This window comes from Colias philodice, chromosome 16 (assembly GCF_061535455.1).
Source record: "Colias philodice isolate Cphi_HAF_F1 chromosome 16, ilColPhil1 Martin Lab GWU primary, whole genome shotgun sequence".
In the NCBI taxonomy this organism is placed as follows: Eukaryota; Metazoa; Arthropoda; class Insecta; order Lepidoptera; family Pieridae; genus Colias; species Colias philodice.
In genome coordinates, this window is record NC_143101.1 from 9,835,504 (window position 1) to 9,851,868 (window position 16,365).

Here is a 16,365-nt window from a genome sequence, read left to right on the forward strand (position 1 = left end):
ATTGTTTTAAATAAGTCCATAAGTATTTAAGTGGGAGGATTTGTATTTGTCTACTTTTTACACGCATTATATTAGCTTCACCTGTATGTTTGTATGTTTGTAACCGACTTCTTTGGGCGCGATTTTGACCCACTTTAAACGGCCAGATTTCGTTCAAACTTTGCAGATTTATTGAGGACCGATGACAATACACTAATTTGATAAAATAATTCCATTTTTTAGTTCGGTTTCTATAAAAAGCGTGTTTTTTAGTTTTTTTAAACTATTATTATTTAATATTTGTTACTAATGAACTTACAAGTTACCCAAAGTTATAAAAGCTTACCTCGTATGCATAATTATTAATTGATAAATATGTATTGTAATACATTCGAAATATGTATGTGTATGTTACCTTACTTGGCCTATACCTAAGTTAATTAATTTTGGTTTGAAAATTGGTCTTTAATTATCATAAATTATGTTACAATTCTTTCAAAAAACTTCCTTCTTCAGAAAGGCTTTCCGCTGCCGCTTTCTCTTGCTACTTATGATCCTAACTCACTTTCCAATATTACTCAAAATTTTTTCAATATCCGACACTCAATTCCTTAGATTACACAAACAAACAAACATTATCACTTTAATAAAATACACATAAATCATTCCTAAGAGACCCTACAGCTTGGCAAACATATCTGCTATTTATATTATTATACGGTCATTCTGTCTGTCAGTCATAAATTCAATAAGAAAATTTAAATAATATCGTGTTTCAAGGTTTCTGAGTCACAGCCAACTCGTGCCAAAACCCTTTTATTAAAAAATAACATAAATTCATTATTCGTCAGATGCATGACACATATCTACGCGGGAATTAAATCTAATTATGTTTTAGGGCGCAATTACTAATTGAAAAGCTTTCGAATAACGAATTTAAATTTTATTAAAACAACACGTGAATATGGTTAATATTGGAAGACATTTTTTTTCTAAAATTTGTTATTATATTATTTTTATTATATTTATTAATATTAATAAAAAAATTACATTGAAATTTTTTTGAGATTTTTGAAAAATTTCAACTTTTTTTTTTTCACTTTAATCTGACATTATAAACGACTAATAAAATCATTAAACACGACAAAACAACACAAATTAAACATATGCCATTAAAACAATTGTTGCAAATTGTATGGAAAATAATTTCCCAAACAATGCAGGTTTGATGATTCAGGCAGCAGTCAAACGGAAAAGTTATTTTGTATTTGCGCAGTTGCACTCTATGCAATGGAACGAGGTCAATAATAAAGGTTTAGGAATCCGTAGTTGTCCTAACTAGTCCTAAATGTCCTACTAATATTAAAAACTAACCGCGACCCGCGGTTTTACTCGCGTGGCTCATAACGCGAATAACCTATAACCTTTCTCGGTAAATCGGCTATCTAACACCGAAAGAATTTTTCAAATCGTACCAGTAGTTCTTGAGATTAGCTTAGATTAAGGTCTCAATTTGTAGCATAGCAATTTGTAGCAATTTTTAAAGTGAAACTTCTTTAGGCGCGTCGAGAGTAAAATTTCATGGTAGCATCATGGCGATACCTTCACGTCATGGAGTAAGGCGACGATTTTTGTACGACTCTTGCCAAAGAATTTCACTTCTGACACAATACATTTTTTATCTTCAAGCTTATGCATGTAAAACCACAGGATTACATCTAGCTAACATTACAGAACCACGACAGTAAACACACGTAACTGCAAAGTATAATTAATTGTATGATTCATACTTTCGATTCTTTGTTTCTTTGTGCAAATGAGGGTAGTCAACGCGGAAGTACGAAGGGCCTATTTTACATTTCCTATTATTTCATAAATATTTGCTTTGTATACTGCGTATTTAAATTAATTAAAGTTATTTTTTTCTTTTTTTACAGTATGCCTGTTTCTAAAGAAATTAAATGATGGCAAATGGGAAAACACATTACTACCTATACTTTCTGAAAATTAAGCATGGATTTCTCTTATAAGAAAAAATAATTGTTATGACGATTCAAAGGTGCTCCAGTCTAATTGAATAAATAAATGTTTGAGTTTTGAGTTAAATGTTTGATTTTGAGTTTGAGGTGATTTATGGACAGATAAAAAGCATACAATATTTTTCGTGCAGGGCATTAAACACAGCCTCTAGTGCAAAGTAAGGCTTCTTATTTATTCGTATAACCACTGCGCTTACAAACCTATATGTAGGTACATACTAGCTGTGCCCTGTGGTTTTACCCGCAGTGCTCCACTCCTGTTGGTCTTAGCATGATGACATTTAAAGCCTTCCTCGATAATTGGGCTATATAACACCGAAAGAATTTTTCAAATCGCACCAGTAGTTCCTGAGATTAGCGCGTTCAAACAAACAAACTCTTCATCTTTATAATATTAAGTCTATACTTACTTAATTATTCGAAACCAATACCTGTAATATTAAACCTTTAAAGATTATTATATTTGATAAGGTTCAAGTGTTTGTCTTATTAAAATAAAATTAAAGCATTTAGTACAGAGTAAAATAAAGTATTTATGTAGAGTCAAATATCGGTTAATGAATTTCGTTTATATTGTTCACAAGAAGTGTAAGAGACGCCGGGGTGAACGGCTAGTGGTATAGGCCCCACGTCGGGTCAATCACACCCGTCTGATTCTACCCAACGATGGTTAAAATGACCAACTTTTACCTTAAAAAAATTAAAGATGAAAATATATTTAGAAGCAAATCAAAATTTCATTAGATATTTAATTAGATTATTTTTACGACCCAAATATCGACCAATAGAATTGCACCATTCGACGTCACGTGGTACAACCTACATGGTATTATACCGTCAAATGTGGCTACTTGACCTTTACTTGGCAACTTGACCACACCCTCCGTTTAACAACAAAATATCAAATTTTGTAGAATTGAAAGCAAATTGACCTAACGTATCGATGTTGGTAGGTTTTTAAAATATTAATTGGCAACATATTTTAATTTTAAAGCGGTAACGCTGTTGGTTCTCGCAATATAACGTATCGAAGTGTGACTGTGACTAAGGATCTTTTGCCGGTGTCAGTATTATTATGTTTGTAGAGCTTAAACTGCACATCTCAGGTGAGCACAGTTTTGATATGTTGTGTAATAAACCCTAGAGATTGATTTTACAGTGGGAACTATCCAACTTTAGGCTCATCTGTCGAAATATTTGCTTGGGCATTGATGCCTCAGGTTAGGTCAAGTTGCCATTGACCGCTGCGTGGCAACTTGACCTACGCCTAGGGTTGACACAAAAAATAACGTGACTGCATTTTTTCCTTTTTTTATCTGTTTCGAGTTTTGCATAGTAAAATCAATAAATTTGCTGCAAATTTCGGACAATCCAGATACTTATACTCTCTTTGATGACAACGATTTAGCATATTTCTAATGAAAAATAAATGTTTCCTTACCTATTAATAAATACCTATAAGTATTAAGTAATATACATATACATATGTATTAAATTTAGTATAATAAATAAATAGTTCATTAAAATTTGTGTCTTGTTTGTGACAACCCTATCCGACATGTAATGCTTTGTATGAAATCATTACAAATCCCGTGGCAACTTGACCAGGTAGCCAGAGCCTAACAGTTTATTGTAAAGCTTCGGGCTGCAATATTTAAAAAGTCGAAGAATTAAAAAGTAATAGCAACTTAGCCTAAAACAAGAATGTTAAGCATCTACCTATGAAAACTGATGTGCAAGGTCAAGATACCACATCAGTGTCAACTTAACCTGTATTACGTTTATTTGTAAATAATGTCAGATTCAATATATTTTAAAGAAATACCTAGTAAAAGTGAATGATGAAATCATTCATGACATGAACAAATCATAAAATGTTAATAAAAGTTTAATATAAATAAGTTAGCTAAGAAAAAGTAAAAAAATGTGGTCAAGTAGCCACATTTGACCGGTACTGATAATTTTTTGAAAATTTTCTCTGGTCGTTGACGTCAAACTGACAGGTTCAATTCAATTGTGAAATTATTGGCCGACATTTGGGACGGAAAAATAATCTCCCGAATACCACACGAGCTTCAAAATTATCTGGCATTTCCCTCAAGGTTCCCTGCAAACAAATAAAGTCGTCAAGTTTTTCAGGAAAAATCATTTTTAACCTTGACTAAAAACTTGACTCCTCCATTTGTTTGCAACGAACCTATCGGAAAATACCCGATAATTTTGAAGCTCTTGTGGTATTATAAGTGATTATTTTGAAAATTGAACTTTTGAGATTATGAGCTTCTTTTGAGTAGTAAAGTAGTATTTTATTTATTTTATTTTTGCGTTCATAAATTAAATTATTTGATGTTTTGTCTCTGGAAGACCAGAAATAAGTACATAATATATTAAATCAAATCCACTCCGTTCTTCTTTCTATCGTTTTGACGGGTTATTAATTATTCATCATACATAATATATTATTAAACGATATTCATATTCATGCATCATTTCATAAAATATAGTCAAAAAGTACATATTTTTATTTGCTATATAAGTTCTACAATACACCTTAAAAATTGCTCGATGCAATGCCGGCATTGCACATCGCAAGAATACGCAAACCTAAAAGTGTACGACATTTGTGAATGTTTGTACTTACATTTTAATAAAATAAATTATTTGAATGTTACCCATTCTTACCAGCCGTGTGTATCAATATTAGATACATTGCCAGTTGCCAGACAGACAAATGAATTTGCAAGTTGCAACTCGATCCTGCTAGTTTGGTGATATACCACATCTTGATGGGATAGTAGACTATTACTAAATTGATTAAAACTGTTTATAAGAAGTAGAAGGAATAGAAAAATCTATTGCGGGATACGAACCCACGTCTTTCGCCTCCCTGTGGTGTGGAAGGACATAATTTCGAATGATGAGTGCACTGCGCAGCTTTTAATATTTTTTGAATTGAAATGAAGGTGAGAAAGATTAGTCTTTAAAGTGTTTGGTAGTTTATTTATGCAATGTTGTATGTTTCTGTTATTATTAAAGTCAGTAGACTACATATGAAACATGTCCTAAATTACATCAAAATCAGCTTAGCGCTTTTTACACAACGGTAAAAAAAATTAAAACTTTTAGAATATGTCACCATATTACATTTAGTTACAACTATTTATAATAGTTACTTGTAAATAATCTTGAAAGTAATAAACAAATGACTAGATTGATGGGGCGATTAAAAATACTAAGAAGTAAACATCTTGCGTCTATACATCACATTAACACACTATTACAGGACATAATCTAATCTAGGCACACGTAGGGCTCTGTTTAATACTAATAGTGCATATAAAACACAGTAATAATCTAAATAATATAATAAAATGAAATAGCACTATTAAGAACGTGGATATAGAGACAGGTGATACTAGAAGGTGCTACGATTTTTAATTGTTGATTTGTTCTATGTAAAATAAATCGGGATAAATGAATGTATATTGTCATACCACAAATATTTATGTAAATGATGTAAAAATAAAATTATATTTATTAGCAAATTTTACATATTCAGTTCAAAATTATTGTCCTGTCTTCTGAACTAGGTTCTGAAGGTTATTATTTTAAAGTTCGTTTTCTCGTCGTTGTTTTACAAAGTGAAACATTTAAATAAACGTAATATTAAAACAACTCAAATCTTTAACCATATTATCTTTTCAAAATCGTTTTTATGAACAAAATTTAAAATTTAAAATATAACAAACGAAATACATATTAACTTGATATTCGGCAGGCCTTTTTTTATGTATCCAATAATAATACATACGCAGGTTCATATTAAAAACTATTTTACAGGTATATCTAGTTCTCTACATCTTTAGCAGTTTAATTTTACGACAGAAATAAAGCGGAGATGCAGTCTGAATTAACGCGATCTCAAGGCTAATCACACGTGCAGATGTTGAGAGTAAATAATATTATATTATGTGTACTGTGCCCACTTTATGGTTCTGATGAAATGTCAGCGGAAAAACTAAATTGGAGCGTAGTAAAGACCTGATTTCGTAAAAAAATACTAGAAATGGAAACGCAATTTTTTCTATTCCTATTAGTAGGTAATATAAAATTGAAGTTTGTTCGTTTGTTTGTTTGAATGCGCTAATCTCAGGAACAACTGGACCAATTTCAATAATTTTTTTTCACATTTGAGTTTCAACAATTCTTTCACCGGGGCGGATCGCCGGTATAATTCAACTAATTTAGATAAAATTTTGTCCATTAATAGCAAAGAAAATCTATACACAGATGTTGCCGTAAGAGTATAGTATCAGTTATCACCCAGTTAAGTAACACATTATCATAACATTTTTCAAATGAGAATATTCTAAAATAGGTCAATATTATTCTTACACAAGAGAAACAACCGAAATATATTTTAAAATTTAAATGCTATATTTGCGAACCAAAACGTTATTTTGAAATCGAGAGTTCGCTTAAATAGGTCTCTCTGTTTCCATGCAATATATGTATATTACAATTTATGTGAAGGGAAATTTTTAGTATATATTTATGTTAAATATGTCTTATGTTTAAATAAGCAACTTAATGGAGATTAGCCAATTGCGGAAAATATGAATTCACATCACTTTTAGTCAATAAGAACACAATATCAGAAAATAATACCTAATGCTAAGACAACAACCCCAAAATTACCATGAAAAGGGAATAAACAAGCTGTACCGCCGCTACAGAACGCGCTACTTATAAATACAACATCACCACTCTACCATCCTCATCAAACAAATAACTACCCTCCTATCAAATTGTCCGAACTAAAATTTAAATAGAATTGCAAGCTTTCAATAAGAAAAAACCTTCAAAATCGATTCACCCAGTCGGTAGTTCTGAAGTAACAAACACAAAAAAATACAGGTCGAAAACCTCCTTTTTTCAAGTCGGTTGATAACATTATAAGACAAATTAATGCACACAAGAACACGGAAAATAACGGAGTGTGATGGTATTCCAGGAAGAAAATTTTAGTCATCTTGCTTATTAGCTTTTACATAAATAAATACGTAGTCTAGAATGTGACTATGTTAATGTTTATTTGTATGTTGTTTTTGTTTTTAGTCCTGTTCGACTTGAACATGTTTTTTTCTGATAAAAAATCAGTGTATAGCACAATTAATTTTTTATATCAGGTATTAATATGATAAGGATAATGTTTAAAATAATTTTAAAAACTGAACGTTCTGATAGTTTTCTCAAAGGATATGATTAGGCTAGTATTAGTATTACATGATAATAATATGTTGTCTAAAAACCATAGTATCTCAACAAAAAATCTACTTATCAGTGTCTCTACATATTCTTATACTTTAATCAGTTTTATCATTACGTCAAACAAATAAATAAAAAAAAATACAAAAATTTCCCGTTAAATACCAGAATTTTCCGTCATTTAATCAATTATTGTCAAAATAATTGAAATTTTTGGCAGATGATCGTAATACAGGGCCGACGGACTATAATTTCTGCCAATACGCAAAATGAATGCATTTTAATGTTAGGTATAATTTGGTTGTAAGGGTATTGACACATTGGCATGATTAATTTGTTTAGTCATGTTAAATGTGACTGACATTTCACATAAGATCTTATAAAGTATCAAAATATAGAGTTAGAGGTATTACCTAGAAAAATATTGTAGGCGTAACTACTTTCTTTACAAATAAAATCCTCAAGAAATGATTAATTATTAATGTTAACCTGACCGCCTCCTTGGTACTGTGGTTGACGCGTGAGCGTAGCACCGAGGGGTCCTGGGTTCGATTCCCGGTGGAGACGAAGAAAAAAAAAGGTCTCGGTCTGGCAGGACACAGAAGACTGATCACCTACTTGTCCCTAAAGAAAATCGATCAGTGCAACAGATGTATAATACATCTGCCCCTTACCCCACTAGGGGACATGGGACTTCACTTTGTTAACCTAGAAAGGCTGTTTTTTCTTGCGGCAAAATGGAATGTATCCACTATTATTAGAAAAAAATAAATAAATTCGAAGGTATAGCGAACCTTGAGATGGTATAATAGTGGCTGTACATTATAGTCGCTGATTTTATGGTGACTTTGAAATCATAGACGCACAGTTAACTGCTTCTGACTTCCGCATGTATCCCAATGTACCAGCACCCTTACTGTTACAGTAATTATCTCCAATTTGGTACAAAACGGTCCCTTTGAAACGATACACAATAAAACGAGAGCGATTTCACGACCCACTCTCGGCAGACGCATCGTTCTTGAAAGTGCATTGTCATATCCAATCACTTTGGGATGTATGGAGAGTAATTGTAGGCGGTTACTGTAAGAAAACGTAATAATGATGTGCTAAAAACAAGGTACTGTAGAATGTGTTAGAATTAATATCAAAATATCTAGTACATTTATAATCTGTATTTTGTTGTATCTGTATCTGCTCTGTGGTTTAATATGAATAAAAAAAGTCTTTAGTCTTTGAACCGCCATCCATGTGTTTCAATAGGTTATGGGCCCAGTCCCTTAGATTCTTGTTTAAAAAGTGTATTTTCGCCATAGAAGTTCGTAAAAAAGACAAAGACACGCTCAGTATTGTGTTTGATTGGATTCGTGATAAAAAACTATCGTGGAACTGTATTATACGTCGTTGTGAAGATCGGGTGTGGCTTGTGCTACGCAACAAAATGGCCGGTAGCTATTTGGTCAACGTACCTAAGTGTTCTGATTGTAATTATGGCATGATTTAATACACGGAGTAATAGACAAATAAGATAATGTTTTAAATTGTAATATTTATTTAACACACCAATACATTCACAAGAAAATTTGATACAATATGAAAGAGTTCCTAGCATCTAGGTACAATAATTAAGAATACAAAGTTTAAGTATGAATTGAAATGATATGGTCATTTAAAGAATCCATACGTAAGCATGGAAGATTATGAGTAGAATTAAGTCTACGTATTGATTTATTCAGTGACAAATTTAAATATAAAAAAAAGCGTATGTTGAACAATTCCACATGATACTTTTAAATATAAGCATACATAACGAATACGTTTTTATACATTTTTAAATTATATTATATGTATAGCTATCCTGGCAAATGATGTTCTGCCATACTTTTGTCACTAAGGGGTATGAAAAATATATGTTGGCTGATTCTTAGATCTATCCAATTGGTCTACAACATTTCTTCAGAATCGGTCCAGCCACTTCGGAGGAAAATGGTAACTATCATTGTGACACGAAAATTTTGTATGCATAAAGATTTATGTTTCCAAATCACCCACGTCATCATACAACCGCTGCGTTTCCGTACCCATTACCCGTCCGTACATTCCACTCTAATTAGGCTCGACCACTGTCTCTTTGTCGTTATTTCTCGGAAAACTCGACAAAACATAATATCTGTGTCAAAGCCCTACGTCAAGGTATTGTGAGCGAAAAATATCAGTGTCGTTTACATGTGTTTTTGTCTGTTTGTACACGTGATTGGTGTGATGACAAGTTTGCGAGATGATTGCGAAGATACAATTATTGATCTTGCTTTAGCACAAGAGATTATATGTGTATACTTAATAACTAAAAATATACGTGTAATAAATATAAGGAGTGACGCTTTTAATTCTCGTTTATGTTTTTGTTCAATAAATTCTATTGCTACGAATCGACTTTAGTGAATAGCATAGAATTACTGTTTTAAAATAAAGGAAGGAACTACCCTATCCCCTCATAGGATGCCCGTTTCCCAGCAGAGGGACACATATGGGCTGATGATGACACATTATATTATTGAAAACATCGAACAAAGATTTATTACCTAACATGGCAAAAGACTTCAAGCCATGCACGAATAAATAGCTGCTTGATCCTTCTATAATATCTAAATTACCTTTGCTAAAATTGATCACAACAGATCAATCTATTTGGCGTTAAACAAACACACACATATATATGCGACTTTCGGATTCATAATAGGTCATTGCAACAGATTTGACGTCATAACACATCATCTTCTTCTTCTTATATATAAAAATGAATCGCAAAATGTGTTGGTAAGCGCATAACTCGAGAACGGCTGAACCGATTTCGATAATTATTTTTTTATTATATTCCTTGAAGTACGAGGATGGTTCTTATGTAGAAAAAACGTAAATATGTACCACGGGCGAAGCCGGGGCGGACCGCTAGTACATAATATATTAGTAGGATTCGTATTATTACTAATTTCAAGAATTTACTTGGCTACTCTACCAGCCAGGTTATTCACCAGCATTTATTTGACAGTAATTAATCATCAGTCCGTCTGTCGACCCAATTTTATATGACTCGGCTGTTGCACTTCATTTTCCAAGGTCATGTCACAGTATAGCAGTTACCCTTGACAAAAATTTATCATACTGGCAATAATAATGGATGAGTGAGTCAAGTTTGTTAGACTGTGAATGGAAATGTGATTGCATGTTTAATCAACTTTAAAAAAGTAGAGGTTCATTGTATATTTTTTTGAGTACTTCACCGAATTTTCCGTCAACTGTAGACCGATTTGAAATTATTTTTTCGGCGCAATGTTGACGTTGTATTTCTACTGTATTATTCATAAGGTTAATTCTATTGGTTTAAAAATATGATTTTAAATATCTAATAAGTTAAGAAAACAGTTTTAAAAATATTTGAACTCTGATTCAAGGGAAAGTAATAGTATTTTCTATAACAATGTGTAAACACTTATTACATAGATGTGTAATAAGTGTGTATATACATATAAGTCACATTACATATTCATGCAACTAAACTACATATTTACATACTGAAAGCTTCCATGAACTCTTAGGAGCTCTTAACATAAATAAATCACACGAAATAAGTAAATAAACCCTTTATATTTCAATAAAGAGTGTACGAGTAAATCTTTCAACTTGGCAATGGCGATGGGGCTTTAAGCCAAAACATGTGAAAAATCAAATGCACAGTTCCCATGATATATGGTTGAGGCTTATTATTTTTACCTATTAAGGCTGGTGATACATGAGCTGGTACACGCGGCTTCCTTCGCGTTTTTGAATTCATAATTTAACGTGTATTAAATAAATTTGATTAATTTCACCACTAAATGTCGGGAACTGGTGTCAGTAAAGTTTTTGTGATCTTTGGTGGATAAAAAAGATTTAAAGAAATTATGACGCTTTGCCTGCTCGTAAATACATATTTAGTTCAAATGTAGAGATTTTTTAAATATTGGTCAATTTTAGAATTTTTTAGTTCGCATTATTCATAATGAAAATATTATCAGCTTAGGACTACATAATCAAACATAACAGTATACGTGTATCAACCAACGGAGCGTTCCAACCGCCGCGTTCGAACCGCTCGTGGCTACCAACCTTAAAATTACGAATGTGATTTTTTTGTACGGAGAATTTTGGCAGGCTGCCGATTTTTAAGGCTATACGATTTTATTTCGACCGCACAACGCTAAATCAAACTTCGTATTATATAAATGAATTTATGGACTGTTTATTGTGAGGGTATGTGATAAGCTTTCACTTATGGGCTTGTAATTATATTGTGCTGTTTAATTTATGTTTTAAAGTTTGCATGGTATTTGTATTGTTAGTGTTTGTTTGATTTATATTTCAAGACAATTTTCACACACGGCACGATCTGATCCCATACTAAGCTTTTTGTCTTATGGAAACCAGATGGCTGATAAACATACATATATAATTTTAAATAAATACTTATATAGATAATTAACACCCAGACACAGAACAAACATCTATGTTCATCATACAAATATTCGCCCCGGGTGGGAATCGAACCCACGACCTCTAGCTTGGAAGGCAGGGTAACTACCAATTATGCCAACCGGTCAGTCGTTTATGAGTTATATAAATGACTTTTTACTTTAATATTATCTAAGCCTTTGCGATAAGTTATACTGTAATGATAGAAGTTGAAAAAGTAATGACGCACTGTTACGATAAAAAAACTAGCGTTTTCAGTTTTAGTTCGTATATTGTTTAATTCGGCCTAATGTAACGTATTATCTACCTATGTTTTATTAATGATCAAAACTTTTAATTCGATAAGAAGGTATTTATTAGAAAAGTAGTATCAGAAAGTATCTATTATTAGATATTATTAAAGAAACAGATATGGAACTAATAGTTATGAGTACGATAGCAAAAATGTTACGTAGACGTAGAATTCCACTTAAGAACAATGCCTACGAAACAGAAACTCTTTCTAAAATCTATATTTGCAAACAAATTGTAATTAATGACCCAATTGAAAAGTCCTAACTAAATCCTATAAAGCAGCAAGCATTAAAAAAACTTAAAAACGAATTTAAACATAAACAAAAAAGGAGCAAGTATAAAGCGAATTTTCAGATAAATCAATCAGGAGGCAACGAACCATTAGAAGCCCCGGCGCAGTCAAAGCCACACAGCGTTCCACAAAAAAGCGGACAAAATTCGAAATTCGAATGCACAACCACAATTCTCGCGGGTAAATCAATCGGCGTCGCGTGAGGCCGTTGTTGGCGAGTCTTTGTGCTTCGTGTTTTATGTTAAAATCATACATATACTATCGGTTTGTAATTAAACCGTTCACGTACGTGGAAAATCTGTTTTGACGATAAATTTTATTTAAAGGTTATCGGAAATCGCTGGCTGAATTTGTATGATTGGTTTTTTTCGATAATGTTTTCTCGTATTTATTGGTTAGTTAGGTTGTTTATTTATTTTATATACCAGCTTTATTTATTGATGTAAGTTTTAGTTTCCGTTTGGATTGTCAAATCAATGTTAGGGAAATACTAACTTTAGCCAATACGCGCTTTAATGTCGGTTTTTACAAATTGCAAAAAATATTATTTCACAATACTATCTCTGTGAAACATCAAAGATCATTTATAAGAACTAAAGTGAAAAACAAATTATTTTCAATACTTTTACGTAATGGCCGGTAGGCTTCCACGCAACTTATCAACTAATAGGTAGCAAATAGCAATACTATAATATAGAGCACAAAATATTATCTTAATAAATTAGTTATTACTATTTCATGAGTCGTGGTGATTCAGTAGTAAGGTCCACGGACCGTTCAACGTATTAAACATAATGTATTTAATTTATTTTCAGGTTATCCACATTGCTACTGCTGCTTGAAGGAAAACAGCGTCAGGAAGCATATCCAAGAATTATAAGTTCGTCGAGATTTGACAAATGTCAACACGCCACACTTGGCCAGCATGGTGGATTTTGGCCCAAACCCTCATGAAGATGGCTTTTGCTGCAGCGGAAATGAATATGGACTGATGATGACTTTCAGAGAGATATTACATGAAGTTAATAAAGGTTTTCTTAACATGAATGTTGGTTTCACTGTTTATCAATATGTTCTTTTTTATATTCTATGTTATATTTAGGCTATATTATTTCAGTTATAAAGACAGGTAATATACAAAATAATACACCAAAATGTGTTGAAAAGACTATCAAGAACATTACTGTATTACAATTAGTAGTAATTATCTCTATCTATACTTTTATTATTTCAATAAAGCTACTTAAAACAATTACATCCAAAAATCTTAATCTAATTAATACGTAAACAGCATTTTTCATACAAATGAGCAATTAATTATCAACCACGATATTGTATACTATAGCAGGTGGAGCTATAGTAATTTCTATGTGAAATATCATCGCGTGACAGTACACCTCTAAATAATAGATTAGCGCTTTCATAAAAAACCTTTTTGGCAAAGATTATGGAGAATGCAGATGCGACAGATTTAGTTTTACGAATAGCTATATAATAGTGGTAAATGTTAAATATGTTATTGCGATTAAAATGTGCTTCTAGAAGAAGTCTAATTGAATAAATAAATGTTTGAGTTTCAGTTTAGCTTTCCGAAAACGTATATTTAAGGTATCTTTGTCTATTACCTCTATTACATAAAAGACCCTTGTTTTGGTAGTTTTTTAGTACAATAATCTATGTGAATATTCAATCAGGATATCAGATGCGACAGAACCGCTGAACGGATAACATACAGGTAAATTTTACCTGACACAACGCGAGCGTAGTCACAAGTTGGGGCTGTAAATAAAACAAGATTTTCTTGTTTTAATATATTTTAGAAATAGAAACCTACATATTAAAAATATAACGTCTTTTTGAAGGCAAGTAACAGCTCTAGTAAATTAAAGCTCTGGTAGAGATTGATATTTTTTCAGGCTTTGAATCCATCATTTATTGTCAGAAAAGTTAATGTTCTTAGTTCTTACAATGAGATCACTGAGTGTTGGTTACTTACTAAAAAAGCTCTAATTGTCTAAAACGTTATAATTCCAAATAGAGCCTTATTTCAAGCAATCATTTTTCACAATAAAATCTAATTATATTATATTATTATCTAATTATATTATTATATATTATCTAATTATATTATTATATGATAGTAATTACCAAACAATAATAAATTGTAGATCAATACACTACAACACATATATTGACACTACTCGTTAATATTGAATACAAATATTTAATTCCAATAATTTGTATCGCTAAAGAAAATCCATCAAAGATATATACTTAACACATGAAAATTAAAACTAGTTTTCAATTCACAAACACTGGAAGCGAAGTGACAACATTAAAAGCATTCCATTACTCCCTTTCATAGAGTGCAAGGCAAAAAGTAATCATAAAAATGAACCAAGTGTCACATCTGATTATTCTTTGCTTTGTTCAATTCCACCCTATTTTATGCAAACACGTAAAAGACTGCATTTTATACTGAAAAAAGGACCGTTTGAACTTATATAAGTGGCGTAGTGGTGTTATTAGTACAGTACTTTTTATGAATATGAGGTTTTTTTAGTTTATACCTATAAGCTATATCTGTTTATGGTGTGAATATTGATTGAACGATATGTTTGTATGTAGGTATTTGATCGGTCTAGTTAAAACTATTAAACTAATTTGCTATCACTGAAGCAATAACGTGGGCAGATAAATTTTTTGGTAACACTCGCTGGCAAAATGATGGGCTAAAGATACATAATATAATCTATATGTATAAAATAAAGTATTAAGGAAATTACCGAATTTCAAAGATTTTAAGTTTCTTCGATTTGTTTCCGCTGGATTAGGATTATAACTGAAAACAGTAAAAGCGTCTAATAAGCGAAGCTGGGAAAAGAACCTAGTTATCTAATAAACTATACTGCGATTAAATACTTTCATATAAGTTAATTTAGATTGTGATTAGAGATAGTATAATTTTCATAATCATAGCTAAAAGTCATATAATTTATGCTAATATTTTCCAATTGCTAATTTCATTCCCTTGAGCGAATATTTTATCAGGGCGTGTTGCATTTATGATATTAAGTTTTTCAGTTCCATCTTTTCGCGTTAACTTAATTAAAATGAAGTTAAACTTAAGTTATTAATATGCAAGTAGCTCTAACTTCGTACTACAAGTTTAGGTAAGTAGTTAAAACTTCTAATTTGTTCGTAAAGCATTTACTGTATCTACGTTAATTGTTAATCTATGTTCAAATTATTATATTAAAGTATATTAATGGTAATATTTTATCTTAATAAAAACTTAACTGTTCCTTTAACATTTTTTTTCAATTACTAGTAATTGATGCAGTCATAATATAATGGATCTGAAAAAAAAGTCTATTTATTGATTGCACGGTAATATGAGTGTAGCTTGTTGTTATAATATTATATAATTCTGAATAAAATTCGCAAATAAGTTTGCTAAGTTAGAGAATATAACACTAAAATAAGTCAACAAAGCCGTGATGACAGTAAAATCAAGACACTTCCTTTCCTAAATACAATGCAATCAGCATTTATTTCATCGTTTTGGAATATCAAAATATGCAAAGCGTTAATATTCCTATGATCCGCCATTTTGAAATCCTAAAAAAGCGCGCGAGGATGCCATTTTCGTTTGAATGGGTCAGACGAGGTGGTAACTGCAACGGAATGGGGACGAAACGAAAAACAATAGAACTTTATGTGGCCAATTAAACTTAACGGCTAGGAAATTAAGTTGCTATCACGCGGCGGGCGTCCGTCGTTTCATTTTCGCGCGTCCCGTTTCCCGCGCTTTTCAACGTCAATTGCCTTTTTAAATTCAAGGGTTATGTTCCAGTTTATTAAAGGCCAGGATTGTTCTTTCAATTTCTTTGAGAGGTTTTATGTTCTTGCAGATGCGCTTTAAGAAGGATAATATAGAAAGCTGGAAGATTTTTTGTGCATATATGAGTGGTTGATATTGTA